Raw genomic sequence first — 12,279 nt, 5'->3', positions numbered from 1 at the left:
GAGATAAGTTCTTGATGTTTGTGCTATTAAGTTCGAGGTCAACACCTTGAATAATGCTTGCAAAGTAAATGGAAATGAAATATGATCTTAAAAGTCAGATCACTCCAAAAAGACCGAAAGAGAGAGAGCACCTTCTGACTGCACAGCTGATGTTATTCTTCATTGGCTATAAGGTGGTATTTGACACTTGAGAAGACAAGCACGGGTACTTGCTCTGTTAAAAATCAGCTAACAATGAAAATTTTCATTTCTGGCCCTCTCTGTTAAAAATTAGAAAGAATATATATCCAATAAGATAAAAACTGTCATTTTTATACTGTAAGTTTCTCTTGGCTTGAAATATTAACAACTTAATCATAAAATATCATGTTTCCAACAGGACAGAGAGAGACCAGAGAACACACCAGTGATGAATCATCTGTTTTTCTTATCAGTCATTCAGACACTTGGGTGATGGAGAGATGGATGGATGGATGAATAGATTGGGCCCAGAGCTTGGCAGCTGGCAGGTAAGTTCTTGGAAGCTCACCAAAATGTTTTCTCAAGCATCACGTCTCTATTTTACATGTTGTATTTTGCCAAATTATATTCTAGAATATAAAGTGTCTTAAGGCAATAGGATCATACTTAAGCATACATCTGCTTTCAGTGTGATGTAAACAAGTGTATGTTTGAGTATGTGCTCAAGTAGGGATCTGAAGAAGCATGCTTACTTGGATGGGAAAATAAGGAAACAACTGTTACAAGACCTAGAGTTAGGCAGAGATGAAAATTAATGGTGTGGAGGTGATCCCCAAACCCCCAAATTAACTAAGTTTCCAGTAAATCTAACGCCTATTTCTTAAGAATAAATGAAATGTGCTTATATGACTGCTGTGCCCCTGAATGGAGGAACATTGAGTGAAATGGTGTCTGCCTGCCTTTCCCTGGTGTATCTCCCAAGATAGCAAGTCCCACAGTAGTGTGCTGGACTTACAGATCTGGTGGTATTGCCATTATGAAGCTTCTTTCTATGAATTTATTGTAACACGGCCAAAACATCTGATTCACGCTGAAGTCTGGGGGTTAGGGAATTACAATAATTTTCAGTGTGTTTATCAGTGTATGACTTCAATAATGCTTCTTGACATAATCTCATTAATATATGAATTCTCATTGACTCTGGAGGAGGAGGGAGGCATGTCACAAAAACCCATCAAAAAGAACTTTTTTGGGGTCTTCTTTTTAATGCAGTTTTGTTATTTCAGGTATGGCTATGAGTAACTTGAACAGCCTTCTGAACTTGGTTCCCTGTTAAAAATTATGTCATCTGCCTATTTTTCTGTTTCAGTAAAGTAAAATTATTCATTTAAAAAATGTCACTTGTGCCAGTCTCATAATTTGTTTTGAGTTTTAATAACAATATGATGCTTGACTCACTGTCAGGTATATAGACAGCTCGTAGAGTGTGTGTGTATTTGAAATACTGTAAGTCTCTTGAGGGGATAACAGCTTTTCTGTAGTTCTAGTCCACACACCCAGAGACATGCAGACACATTTATATATGCTACCCTCTCAAGAGAGCTAGAGTATTTTAAATTATGCAGATATGCACACATGTATGTTTATATTTGTCAGATACACCAGAGCTGTAAACAGACATTACATACACATGTGTGGAAATTGCCTACATACACTGCTATATATTACTATATAAACAAGTTCATCCTTATTGCCTTTGGTTTGCCTGTTGCCCAGGAGGAAAAACAATTTCACACACTGTGATCATTAGAGAGTAGCTGTGGACATAATCCTATGTAAACGTCCAAAAAAGAAGTCTCTCTTCACTGACTGCAAAATAGTAACTTGTAACAAACAATCCTGCTGCGTATTTGATGTCACCTCCATTTTACTGCTTTACTCTGCACCTCTTTGAATAGCAGTGCTGTATCTTTATATTTAGTTCTGTCACAGCTTTTTTCATTTATGATCTTACCTGAGTACAGAAAACCCAACCTCAATGGAACACAGATAATCTTTTTAAAAGGTGTTTCAGAGAGTTATCCTGGATGTTTTATTTTGCCGCTTACACACTGGAAGTGTTAAGTAAAGCACTGATAAAGAGCAAAAAGAAGCATGAAATAGTGCTCTGACAAATTATAACTCCTGGGAGTTGAAAAAAAACAACCACCCAAAACAGAGTTCAGCATGTTACTGTCTGCATTGAAGAGTAAGGCTAATATTATGCCATTATTTTTGGTCCAGAGCTCTTTTGATCGTGTTTGATCATGTTGCATTTGTCTTGGGACGTTTGGAGCACTGCTGAGGGGCAGCTTCAATCAGCATTTGCTTTAATGTTTGTAGATGCATAAAATTAAAAGTCAAGTGTGTATGTGTGTGTTACAGTAATGCTCATAGCTGATGGATCAGATTCATGATTGTTAAAACATTAGCAATACCTTTGATGGACAAGATGCAATACAGCCTTTGCTGTGCAGAATTTGGGGTCTAAACAGACGGAAGGGCAGCAGGTAGAGTATGTCAGAATGTTCCAGAGAAGGACATTAATATTAGTTTGGCATCAGCTTTGAGCTGAATTGGATTGGAATGGTTTGCTGGGGTTTGTCTGAAGTTTTGGTTGGTTGGTTTTGATAATTTTTCATGGTAGGAAAGATAGAAGATTTGGGTCTTTGCGGAAAAACCATGGATTAGGAATAAGACTTCTATCAATTTCTATCCTGGCAGTATGCCTGTTAAAGTACCTAACTAACTTCTGTTAAAGTACCTAACTTTTCACTGCCAATACACACTGCAATGCTTAGATCAAATTTTCTAGAGAACACACTGGAGGAGAGTGAAGTGCTCAGATAACAGCCTGAGTCTGAAAAACTCAAACCGCACATATACTGCAAGACCTGTATTGTTCAGAGAGAGTAAACAAATACTGGGAAAGTGATTTCATCAGCATTCATAGCACTAAGCAGTGGCACAGTTCCTGTGAAGCCTGCTCCAGAAATGACGTCATTTGTCCACTGTGACATACTAGGCCGTTCAGACTGGCGCACAAATACTGAGCAGCTGCCCCACACAAATGCAGTTCCATATCTCTAGCAAAAGAAAGACTCTAGTCAGATATATGAATGGTTATTCACCCATCTGCAAAAAAGAAATGCAGTGTGCCAGGCAGCAAACAGCAAGCATCATACATTCACTGATGAGCAAAGTTCCAGTGGGGAAACCACAGAGAATTGTGTTGATAGGAAATGGACAAAGACTGGGGATTTTGTTCCATTAAACCCACTGCTTCCAGCAAGGACACTAACAAAGCTCACTTCCCATCTACAGCTCCAGATGTCCATGAAACTCGTTTTTTTCCCCGGTTTTTATTTGACATAAGCAAAGAATGGCACTGCCACAGACACCAGAGATGGCCCTTGGTCTGCTGGAAGTCTGAGAGGAAGGGAAGCGGTGTATGTCAGCTCTGTGCCAGCTGCCCCGGAAAGGCTGATGTTAAGAGTTGTGGACATTGTATTCTCACAGCTGGCTTTTAGGCTCTGGGATATGTCAAGCAAGATGTGCACAGGTCACACCAGTTTCAGGGTTTCTCTGAGCTACATTTGGAACCAGAAAGGGCCATTGTTAAGGAATGGAAGAGGATAGAGACATCTTTAATCCCCTGCCTAGACTGAGTGAATTAACTAAATGGTGACTATCTCGCACTATGCAATCATTATTGTTCATCATTGTGACAGGCCGGAAAGAGCAAACATAATAATTAATACGAAGCATTGTGTCCCAGCTTTCAACTGTGTAAATGAAGCTTCTCTTTTATTTAAGTAACTCCATGATAATTCTGTGAAATCTTTTTTTTTTTTTTCTTCAGTCTTGAATCAGTATTTTAATAGAGACATCTTGTGTCCTCTAGCTGGAGTAGGCTTACAGGATGGAATGTGTTTGTATGTGTGTTTTTCTCCCTCCATCAGTGTCCTTTCACAGTACTGATGGTAGAGCATGGCTATGACTGAATATTTTTCTTGAAATGTGGGATTAAATTATCTAGCTAAATATTATTGCACACATAGGCTACTTGCAGATGAAAACGTTAATTTGTTGATGCAGTGCTCAAAGAAATGTACTGACTTACTCTTCTATATTTTCTTTCATGTTGGTTGTGCAACAACTCAGGGAGTAAACATTGTGAATTAATCTCTTTCCTGCATCACTCTCCTCTCTCCCCAGTCTCTCCTGTTGTAGTTTGTTTGTTTGGGTTTCTTTGTTGTTTGGGTTTCTTCAAATTGTTTGGGAATTTTGTGTTTTGTTTGTTTGGAATTTTTTTAACCAGCTTACTAACACTAGTCATCTTCTCTGGAGACTTTCAAAACCTGCCTGGATGCATTCCAGTGTGGCCTGCCCTAGGTGATCCTGCTTTGGCCAGGAAGGTTGAACTTGATCTCTGGAGGTCACTTCCAACCCCTAACATTCTGTGATTCTGTGAACACTTGTGATTGGTCGTGATAGCAAAGGAATTTGATTATACAACAAAATAAAAGAGTGTTCTCCTGAATTTTGCTTTGGCTGGTTCTCTTAATGTTTCACTTCAGTGATTTTACTGATATTTCCAGTATCAAAATGAGTTCCATGCTTTGTTCCTACATCCTCACCTGCTTTATCATTCTGTTACTATTTTTCACATTCATTCTCATCAGCATGGTGGGCAACAGAAGCCATATGTAAGTTCTTTTCATAATCCAATTAATACCAAATTTTCCTATTATCTATTCTTGTATAGTACACAACATTTTCCTCCCCTTCTACCTTTGCCTGTGCTTTAATACTTCCTTAGTTTTGGTATTGTAACCTAGTTTTTCCTACTGACTTGACACTTCCATTTCTTCCCTTACCCAACCCCCTCATGTCTGCTTTGGCTGTCATCCTAAACCATATACGTAGAATACATAGAATACTTAGAATAAACCAGGTTGGAAGAGACCTTCAAGATCATCGCATCCAACCCATCAACCAATCCAACACCACCCAAACATCTAACCCACGGCACCAAGCACCCCATCAAGTCTTCTCCTGAAAACCTCCAATGATGGTGACTCCACCACCTCCCCAGGCAGCCCATTCCAATGTGCAATCACTCTTTCTGTATAGAACTTTTTCCTAACATCTAGCCTGAACCTCCCCTGGCGCAGCCTGAGACTGTGTCCTCTTGTTCTGGTACTGGCTGCCTGGGAGAAGAGACCAACATCCGTCTGTCTACAACCTCCCTTTAGGTAGTTGTAGAGAGCAATAAGGTCACCCCTGAGTCTCCTCTTCTCCAGGCTAAAATATAATGCTGTGTCTTTGAAACACCTCACAAGTTCACCTTGTCTAGCAACATTCAAACCTTCTCCCTCAGTATGTGCTTCCAGCAATACTCCTTAAGATGCCAATTTAGAAACCAATTTTTCCTAAATTTTCTTTACTTGCACTTTATCTCCCTCTGTCAACTCTAGGCATAAAACTCTTCCAGATATCTCTGGGTTTGGCTGTTGTTTTTTTTTAACCTCCATTTCAAAAACTTTAAGAACACCAAGACTCTGGGATAGCAATCTTGTATTCCGTGCTCAGTTATGCTCATGCAACATCAGTAACTCAATGGAATTCAGCTCACTGGCTTTGCACAGGTGTAAGCAAGAGTAAGATTTACTGCAGAGCACTTAGAAGAATTAGTGGGCATTTACTTCAAAGGTCCTTTTGTCTTTCATTTAGATTTAGTACTTAATGATGTTATTAAGGTGTCACTGCACGATGTCTTCCAGTCATTGCAGACAATTATAATGCTTAGTACTTCAGTTTTCTGAGTAGCCAAGTGTGGTGGTTATAGGCTATGCCTTTAAAATTTAGTTACAGATTTCGAGCAGAAAAGTAGAAAAATATAAATAAATCACTATTGGGTGTGAAAAGGAAAACAAAAGATTATTCTGAGCAAATTCATTGGATAAATATCTGGAATAAGATGAGCTGTGCTATAACAGTTCTCAGTTCTTCCTTTTTCTCTTCTCATTTCTGGCTGTTTTGCTTCACTCAGGAGAGATAACCTGCTTATCAGCTGGCTTTGGCTAAGTCTAACTTCTCTGCTCCTTTCTCTTGTCCCTTTTGTACAAGAGGGTAAGGGAGCGGGGGGAAGCTAGTAACTTCCCCTAGTCCTTGGCCAGGGGAGTCCTTGTGCTCTTTATTAATTGCAAATATCTGTATAATATTGTAAATACAGAATATTTTGTACATACTCATTGCACTCCATCATAGAGTGTAGATTTTGCTTGTAAATATAGTTTCATTTGCTTCTAACTGAGTTGGTCTGGCAACGTTAATGCTGGGGGGGAAACTTCAACCCACCACACCAAGTTAAAATCCTAACACCTTGAATGGTTAAGGATTGCTACTGATGCTCCATGGGAACTAAAGTTCTTTCAGAGCCACTGGTTTAGGAAGCCAGTGACACCACCTGGTATGATTACAGAATGTGTAACACATCTGAAGCTGTAATGTCTCATCTGCACATCATACCATGTCTGTGTGTGTATCAAATACTTCATTCACATAACGTTTTATCAGTATATCTTTCAGACTTGATATCCTGCCAGTGGGGCTGCCACAATTCTTGTATTCATAAATGCTGACCTTGAGATCCTGTCTGCTCCTTTCTGCACAACCCAGTGTATTAAAATAAGTTTATCTTTTTGGGTTAGGGAAGAGTATTGTGCAGTCCTTATGAATTACTAGATTGCCATCATAATTCTTTACTGATGATATTCCCTGGTTGGAATTATGTATTGTGAAGCACAGTTGTTTCCAAGATTTAATAATATGACAATTTTTAAAAAAATACATATTTCCATTAACAGAAAAAAAAAAAAGATAAATTAATGGTTGTTTGTGTCTCCCAGCAAGTCTCCTAATCAGTTCAATCTGACTTTCGCCTTAGCAAGGATTACAGATTTAGGAACTGAGTAAATGAGGCTGTAGCAAATTTTAGAAGCATTACAAAGGGGTGCATTTTACAAAATGGAAACCAAGAAAAGTATACCATATTCTTTTAGTGCCTGATTTTACCACCTTTCTCCCTCCTACCCCCCCAAACAGGAATGCTGCCTGAGAAAGGCTTGCATACATGTCATAAGAAAAGACTTGCACCCAAGATAAAATTCCTGCTGTCATTTTCCAAGCTGACCTCAGTGAATGGAATAGAATAGAATAGAATAGAATAGAATAGAATAGAATAGAATAGAATAGAACCGAACCAGGTTGGAAAAGACCTTTCAGATCATTGAGTCCAACCTATCATCCAACACTATAATCAACTAAACCATGGCACCGAGCGCCTCATGCAGCCTCTTCCTAAACACCTCCCTGGGCAGCCTATTCCAATGGCCCATCACTCTTTCTATGAAGAACTTCCTCCTAATATCCAGCTTAAACCTTCCCTGGTGCAGTTTGAGACTGTGTCCTCTTGTTCTGATGCTTATTGCCTGGGAGAAGAGACCAACCCCCACCTGGCTACAACCCCCCTTCAGGTAGTTGTAGACAGCAATAAGGTCTCCCCTCCTTCAAGTGTTTTTAAACACATCTTTAGAACTGCTGGCCTGAACTTGTGTCAGGGGAGGTTTAGATTGGATATTAGGAGACATTTCTTTACTGAAACAGTGGTCAGGGATTGGAATGGGTTGTCCAAGTTGTTGGTGGAGTCACTGTCTCTGGAGACATTCAAGGACCATGTGGACGTGGCATTTTGGGGCATGGTTTAATGGCCGTGGTGCTCTTAGATGACAGTTGGACTCTATGGTCTTAGAGGTATTTTCTGATTGAAACAATTCTATGATTCTACTATAAGGAAAACAACAGGAAGAAGACTTTTTTTCCTAAACAAAGGGCTTTTTAAAGACAAAAGCCAATGAGAATTGCTTACATTAGATTTGTAAGTGTTTGCATCTTGTTTGGTTGAATTGCTCTTGATGCTGTACAGAGCTTTTCATTTATGCGGTTGAGTGGGGTCATTGAAAGCTGGAGGCTTAGGCATAGCATGATATTCTTTCATCTATTGCTCCAGAAAAAGAATGCTTCATTATCAGGGCAGAACTGCCACTAGGACTGGCTGAAGTAGGTCAGAAATTTCAGTCTGAATCATTCAGTCAGAAGAATTTCACCAAGAGGTAGGCACATTCTGTCAGTCCTTTCCCAGATACTCTCATTCAGTCTACTGGAACTACACTGATAGCTCTCTTTTATCTGAGTACATACTATGCATTTGGTACAAGAAAGCAACTTCGTCCTCGGAAATCATTTTTAGATGTGTATGTGGAACTGTTTGTTCAAAGCTGTAACTATTATCATGTTCAGCTACTCTCTGATCTGCAAGCTTCTGTTTGAATTCCTTGCTACAGTTTCATTGTTTGACTTGATCTGGTGTCAACAGAACATGGTGGTTGTTGCTGTGTGATGGCCTTTTTGCAGCAGTCATTTAGTCTGGCGAATCTACTTAAAATAAAATTCACTTGGCAGCTGCTTCTTCCTTGGTCCACCTTTGTCTAATGATCCATCCACGTAGCAGTGTCCTGTGTTTTCTCCTTCAGAAAGAGGAGTCTCTCAGGGGGAAAATCCTGAAAGTTAAATTAATTTTCAATTTTTTTACAATAAGCCTTGGTGCTTCAAGCATCCAAGACATGAATGGGCTTGAGAAAACTTTAGAGGATATCCATATGGAGAAACATTGCCAAGCATGATGTGAATAGCAACACTTGAATAAAGTTTTGAGTAAGTAGGGATGAAAGTCTCAGTTTTCTGTGGTTGCTGGTCCTCTGAGATGCCCAGTTCAAGCTGAGACATTCTAAGTTTGGAAACTGAGACTGAAAGGTAAAACTTAGTGTCTTCTAGGGTATCTCCTATCCCATTTCAAAATATAGTCTTCTGTAGCTTAGCGCCGTGCAGTGAACGGTTACAGATAGGCAAGATATTGGCACAGGTTGTAGACAGATGTCAGCATTTTAGAATCATAGAATTGTTTGGTTATAGGAGATCCTTAAGATCATCAAGTCCAACTGTTAACCCAGCACTGCCAAGTCACCACCAAACCATTATTAGCACAAGATGACAGAGTGGGAAATGGTGCATACGTTTGGCTGGGAACTACATATTGTTGCTTCCAATACCCTATCTGTCTCAGTTAAATCAACACTGCACTGCAGTTTAAAGTGTAGATGTACTCAAAGTTGCAAAATATATCCCCCACAATTAATGTGAAATCCCCCTAAGGGTGCATTTTCTTAGGGTGCGCTTTCTGAGAGAGCCCTCCAGAAAAATACAAGCTCGAAAGTCCTCAAGGAATGCTGTAATCATGGGACTCCAGAGAAGAGACAGAACTGGGTTTTTTTCAGTTTCACAGTGAGCTCCTTCTGCCAGGAAGCCAAGGCCATGGAAAAAGGTATATTTCAACTTACTACAAATGACGTGGTCTGTATTTGCAGAGATGTGAAATGTGCCACCTTTTGCACTGTTTATAAACAAAGCAGGGTAACAGCGCTATGCTGTCTGTTACATGTGCTGTACAGCACATGCTTCAGGCATGGAGCTTTCAGTGGGAAAGTAACAGTATAAATACAAACTAATGTTTCTTAGCTTCCAAATACTACTTTTAGAATACATAGAATACATAGAATAAACCAGGTTGGAAGAGACCTTCAAGATCATCGCATCCAACCCATCAACCAATCCAACACCGCCCAAACAACTAACCCACGGCACCAAGCACCCCATCAAGTCTTCTCCTGAAAACCTCCAGTGATGGCGACTCCACCACCTCCCCAGGCAGCCCATTCCAATGGGCAATCACTCTTTCTGTATAGAACTTTTTTCTAACATCCAGCCTGAACCTCCCCTGGCGCCGCCTGAGACTGTGTCCTCTTGTTCTGGTACTGCTTGCCTGGGAGAAGAGACCAACATCCGTCTGTCCACAACCTCCCTTCAGGTAGTTGTAGAGAGCAATAAGGTCACCCCTGAGTCTCCTCTTCTCCAGGCTAAGCAACCCCAGCTCCCTCAGCCTCTCCTCGTAGGGCTTATGTTCCAAACCCCTCACCAACTTTGTTGCTCTTCTCTGGACTCGTTCCAGCAAGTCAACATCCTTCCTAAACTGAGGGGCCCAGAACTGGACACAGTACTCGAGGTGCGGCCTAACCAGTGCAGTGTACAGGGGCAGAATGACCTCCCTGCTCCTGCCGGCCACACTGTTCCTGATGCAGGCCAGGATGCCATTGGCCCTCTTAGCTGCCTGTAGTCTTTTTTTCTAGATCTTCAGTTCTTTGCAAATTGTAAGCATTCAGCACACTGGAAATAAACATACAGGGAAAAAGGTTAACTCCTAAGGTCTAGTTAATAAAGTCACTTACTGATGCACGTTTCTAGTATCTAGAACATTGAGAAACCTACACACTTGCTTAAGTAACAGCAGAGCAGAGGAGATTCATTATTTAAAATACTTTAAAGAAAACTGCCATTTGAAACATCTGTTATTTAAAGATGCTTTTGGTTGTGCTTCTGTTCTATAAAAAAATCCCCTCTTTTCATAGTAGAAGACAAGAAATGTTTCTAATTTCCTGCTTTATTCCATAAGCCTCGGCCAAGCTGCTCATTTGAGATACTGCATAGAAAACCTGATATCCTTGGGAACATCCACTTGAAAAGCTGCTGTGTTGATGTTGGGATTTATATTACATTAAGTGAAATCCAGAATGTGTTAGTGTTCTGTTTTTCTAGCTTTGTACTCGATGTTGCAAAACTAAAATCCCCACTTGTTATTACCAGTTCAGAAAATACCAGTACTAGGTCTCAGTTATTAATTTACACTAACTCAGGTAAATAGGCAAATGTAATCACAGAATCACCAAGGTTGGAAGAGACCTCAGAGATCATCAAGTCCAACCCATCACCACAGACCTCATGACTAAACCACGGCACCAAGTGGCACGTCCAATCCCCTCTTGAACACCTCCAGGGACGGTGACTCCACCACCTCCCTGGGCAGCCCATTCCAATGGCGAATGACTCGCTCAGTGAAGAACTTTCTCCTCACCTTGAGTCTAAACTTCCCCTGATGCAGCTTGAGACTGTGTCTTCTTGTTCTGGTGCTGGTTGCTTGGGAGATGAGACCAACCCCCTCCTGGCTACAACCACCCTTCAGGTAGTTGTAGACAGCAATAAGGTCTGCCCTGAGCCTCCTTTACTCCAGGCTAAACAATCCCAGCTCCCTCAGCCTCTCCTCATAGGGCTTGTGCTCGAGGCATCTCACCAGCCTCGTTGTAATGACTCTCTATGGCCTGTATTGCTTTTTAAACCTTTGGAATTCTATTTTATGTTCTTTCTGTTTTGTGGTGGTTGGTGGTTGTTTTTTCTTTTTCTAATTAGTTTAATATACAAGCTGTGTTTCTGAATATGCCTTGATTACTTCCAAGATTTCTGAAGCAATGCCTTCCTCTCCTGCAGTTTCTGTTTTAAATATGCTTAATTGACACACCTCAAACAATTTAATCTAAAGCCAAGACAACTTCCTACCCTCCACTTAGTTTGTGAGACTTGGCCAGTCTCTTTTGGATAATGGAAAACTTGGAAAGTCTTCACCCCAAAACAGAATCTTGCTGAAACACATTTTCCTACTGCTTTGCAGATTCATATTGATCAGATTTAGACTTGATTGGATTAGCTGCCATTGTGACAGTGTACTTCTATGAGAAACATATGTGAAGGAGATACACTGTATTCTTAACTGAATTTTGATACAGGTTAGGGACAAATTGCTTGCTCCTTTCTGCTCCTCTTGTCCAGTCTGAAGGGCACTCCAATCCTTCCAGGCCTAGCACTAGTCTCAGGGAAATTGCTGATGACCATGGTGCCTTCAGGAACACACAATGGATACCATATTCAGCCCATCCTCATCAGATTCCTGTGCACTTTAGGAATGATGTAGGATGGGATAGTACATACATCATAAAGCAAATTTTCCTTTTGGCCACTGAGGAAAACTTAACCCAAAGTCTGGTAAGAGCTAACTCTTCAAAGCTGAGTCTCAAGGAGAAATTGAGAGTACCAGTGGAGAGGATTTTTCTTGGGACATCAATCCTACTGAGGTAGTTCCTTACAGTGTAGTGTCTATTATTGCTATATATAGTCTCAGCCCATAAGGATTCTGTTCTTCGCTTGGTGACTTCTCAAGGTGACTTCCAACCCAAACCATTCTGTGATTCGGTGAAATACTCCATCCTGTAG

The 12,279-nt window shown here is 40.5% G+C and overlaps 1 protein-coding gene across 2 annotated transcripts in view; it reads left to right on the top strand.

Annotated features, from left to right (window-relative positions):
• Positions 1-12,279, top strand: part of RNF182 (ring finger protein 182) — a 30,548-nt gene that overhangs the window by 5,788 nt on the left and 12,481 nt on the right. For both annotated transcript variants that reach the window (XM_054164190.1, XM_054164189.1), the window contains exon 2: positions 380-509. The gene's annotated coding sequence lies outside the window, so the exon portion shown is untranslated. The remainder of the gene's footprint in view (positions 1-379; positions 510-12,279) is intronic.

This window comes from Dryobates pubescens, chromosome 9, assembly GCF_014839835.1.
Source record: "Dryobates pubescens isolate bDryPub1 chromosome 9, bDryPub1.pri, whole genome shotgun sequence".
Lineage (NCBI taxonomy): Eukaryota > Metazoa > Chordata > Aves > Piciformes > Picidae > Dryobates > Dryobates pubescens.
The sequence above is the reverse complement of the archived record's forward strand: the minus strand, read 5'-3'. Positions and strand labels throughout refer to the sequence as shown.